At 54.4% G+C, this 3,296-nt stretch overlaps 1 protein-coding gene and 1 long non-coding RNA gene across 3 annotated transcripts in view; one reads left to right on the plus strand and one right to left on the minus strand.

Moving 5' to 3' along the window:
• LTO1 (LTO1 maturation factor of ABCE1) overlaps positions 1 to 3,296 on the plus strand; it is a 179,746-nt gene that overhangs the window by 159,590 nt on the left and 16,860 nt on the right. The gene's annotated exons all lie outside the window — the stretch shown is intronic.
• The window catches only part of LOC144233550 (uncharacterized), a 2,966-nt gene continuing 1,081 nt past the window's right edge, over positions 1,412 to 3,296 (minus strand). The window contains exons 2-4 of one of the 2 annotated variants that reach the window (XR_013335704.1): positions 3,094 to 3,267; positions 2,648 to 2,920; positions 1,412 to 1,809 (exon numbers count right to left, since the gene is read on the minus strand). This is a non-coding gene — a long non-coding RNA (uncharacterized LOC144233550). Of the gene's footprint in view, positions 1,810 to 2,647; positions 2,964 to 3,093; positions 3,268 to 3,296 lie in introns of both variants that reach the window. The other variant, XR_013335703.1, reaches the window with a different exon arrangement.

Here is a 3,296-nt window from a genome sequence, read left to right on the forward strand (position 1 = left end):
AGTTTCCAACGTGGTATTTATGAGTAATTTATTTTGTTTGATATGCACATCTCTTTATTTTCTTACTATATTTATACCCCCGAGTTGTATTTATGATGTACGTGAGTTTTGTTTTCTACATTAAAGCACAATTTGTACCGAAAGTTGCGTTTCGGCATCCAGCTGTGAGGAAGAGCAGGGTGCCGGGAAGGGAAGCGATCCCGGTGCTGGGCTCAGAGGACACACTTCGTGTGTGTGTGTGTGTGTGTGTGTGTGCGCGCGCGCGCGTGCATGTGCTGCATTCAAAACTACTTTCTACAGAAGCTTCTGGGTCATTGTCGCCGTCCCTTAAGCTGAGGCTCAGGTGAGTTAAATAATAGATTAGGTTAAACCCACCAGAGGTGGGGGCTGGTTGGGCTCCCCTTCCTTTCCTGCCTGGGTGCCGCCTCCCCCTGCGCCTTAGAGCAGCCATAGGAGTGTGTTCACATTTGGGAAACGAGTCCCAGCTAGCAGTGGCCTGACCTGACTCTGTCTCACCCTCAGCGAATTGACATTTGTGGCCACAGAAGTCTCTGTCAGGGCAGGTGCTCCTGAGTGTGCGAAGGTCACGAAAAGCGACCCTAGATGCCAGCGGCCCCCTCATTAGACAGCCCAAAACTGTGAGAGCCGTTGGCTGCATGTGTTGGGGCAAAATTCCCCCGTCACCGTTCATTGTGGAGCAAATCCTCGACTGCTCCGAGTCTCCATGTCCTCACCTGTAAAATGGGACGAAGACGGAGGGAGCGGCCAGGATTGGAGCAGCCACGCGGTGCCTGGCGTGGACGTGGACGTGTCCAGATCACTCCCGCAGCTGCCAGTTACGGGGCGGTGACGTCGGCCGCTGCTCCTGCGAAGATTGTGGCTGAAGTTAGGGGCACCTGGGTGGCTTAGTCGGTTAAGCGTCCGACTTTCGCTTGGGTCGTGATCTCAGGGTTCGTGGGTTCAAGCCCCGCGTCGGGCTCTGTGCTGACTGCCAGCTCAGAGCCTGGAGCCTATTTCAGAGTCTGTATCTCCCTCTCTCTCTGACCCTCCCCTGCTCACGCTGTCTCTCTCCTAGAAAAAAAAAAAAAAAAAAGATTGTGGCTGAAGTGTACCGCGGCCATTTCAGGAGGCGCCTCTCATGCCCTGGCGAAGGGTCCCCACTCCAAACTGTCCTGCACACTGAAGACCCGCCCAGGCGCCCAGAGCTGACCCTGCATCATTTGCTCATCAAGACAGTGCCTCTCTTTTTTTTTTTTTTTTTTTTTATTTCTAGGAGAGAGAGAGAGAGAGACAGCGTGAGCAGGGGAGGGTCAGAGAGAGAGGGAGTCACAGACTGAAACAGGCTCCAGGCTCTGAGCTGGCAGTCAGCACAGAGCCCGACGCGGGGCCCGAACCCACGAACCGCGAGATCATGACCCAAGCGAAAGTCGGACGCTTAACCGACTAAGCCACCCAGGCGCCCCGACAGTGTCTCACTCTTGAGCGACTCGCCATGTGACCATGTGGCTGGATGGCGCCTGGAGCACCGCACGGATGAGGGAAGACAGGACCGGAAGTGGCATACTCCGCAAGCAGCATGGCGGAAGGGCTGTGGCGTCAGGCGATGAGTCCCCTGCTGTGTCCCCTCCAGTACGCCAGGTCACCCAACCCGCACCCCAGCCTGCATCCTCGTGTGGCCGGGGAGATGAACCACGCCTGCACGGCGGGCCCGTTGGGAGAATCGGATGGAATTAGGTCTGCAGGGTGCCCGGCCCAGACCTGAACAGTTATTTCCACTGGTTCTTAAATCTGGTTGCACGCTGGAATCACCTAGGGGAAAACACGATGGCTAGGCCCCATCTCCAGAGAGCCTGGTTTAATTGGAATGGGTGTGGCCCAGACATTAGGATTTTGTGAAGCTCCCCAGTGATTCAGATGTGCAGCCAAGGTTGAGAGCCAGAGGAAAACAGTTTACATTTGGTCCTTTGTGCTCTGGAGACAAACACTTCAAGGGAAAAATGATGTGGAGTTTCCTCACTATAGCACAGCTGACAATGAGTAAACGCACATTTTTGTAAACGAATTCGTACTAGAGTGTTGATGGTTGATACATTTTCATTGTCTCTTTAGATGTCTGTGCATCCATATGGATGGACGACATGGGCCCTCTGGTAGGAGGTGAAGATGATTTTTCAAGGCTGCACCCCTGCACTCACCCCCCTGACCCTCCTCGGCTCCACATTGAGGAAGGTAGGCGTCGCTTTTTGCTGCCTCTCCCTTCCCTGCCTTGTACAGCGTTGTCACATTTAGCAAATATAAACGCAGCAGTGCCCAGTTAAATCTGGCATAAGATTTAACTCAAATAAGCGCCACATTTTTTAGTATAAGTCCGTCCCATGCAAGAGGAGACATACTTATACTAAGAAACGATTCACTGTTTGTCTGAAATTCACATTTAACTGGGTGCCCTGGGTTTCATCTGGTAGCCCTCGCCTTGGATCCACAGCACCGGCGGGTCAAATGGCGAGAGAGGAGCAGGGGCAGGAAGTAGTTCCATCGGACCAGCCCGTCCAGGGGTGAGATCCCAGACGCAGAATTCAAGAGTCCCACCCGGGAAGGGAGAGTCCTCAGGCTGTGTTACTCTTGGGGGTGGGGGTGGGGGGCTCACCTTACAAACGGCCCCACGTGACCTGGCTTCTGCCTGCCGCGCAGGTGGGGTGGCTGCTGGGCGTTCGGCATCTTCTCCCCTCGAGATGAAGGATGGTCGCCAGCAACTCCAGGCTTTTCTGTCCTCAGCCTCAGCAGCAGCTCCTAGGAGGGTTCCAGAACCCTCCTGTCCCACGTTTATTCCCTACCAGATCTCTGCAGCCAGGGGCCCGGATGCTGGGATGGGCCGGCCCTGGCTCACTCGCCCCGACTATCGATCAAGAGAAAGGAGCCTCTATTAAGAGAAGGGGAGAGCAGAGAAGGGGTGTCTTTGGCAACTAGGAGCAGAGAGAGAAAGAGTGAGAGACAGAGATGCACTAAGCATCACATGGTTGTGATGTTTTGCCTCACCCCCCCCCCCCACATGGCTTTAAAACGCTCATGAGAAGGCTGCTCTAATATACTTACCCCTGGCTTTACCAGTCTGATGGCCCGTGTTCCTTTCTGAGTTCTAAGTCTTTTTCTGTTGTTATTTCTTCGGAGAACTCACTTCTGCCGCTCCTTCGAGGCCAGGCTGCTGGCAACACGGTGCTGGTGTGCCCTCCGCCTGAGCCTGGCTGTTTCTCCTTCGTTCCACCCCGTCTGCAGAGGAAGACAGGACTTAACCACTT

Source organism: Crocuta crocuta, unplaced genomic scaffold (genome assembly GCF_008692635.1).
Source record: "Crocuta crocuta isolate KB4526 unplaced genomic scaffold, BGI_CrCroc_1.0 scaffold636, whole genome shotgun sequence".
In the NCBI taxonomy this organism is placed as follows: Eukaryota; Metazoa; Chordata; class Mammalia; order Carnivora; family Hyaenidae; genus Crocuta; species Crocuta crocuta.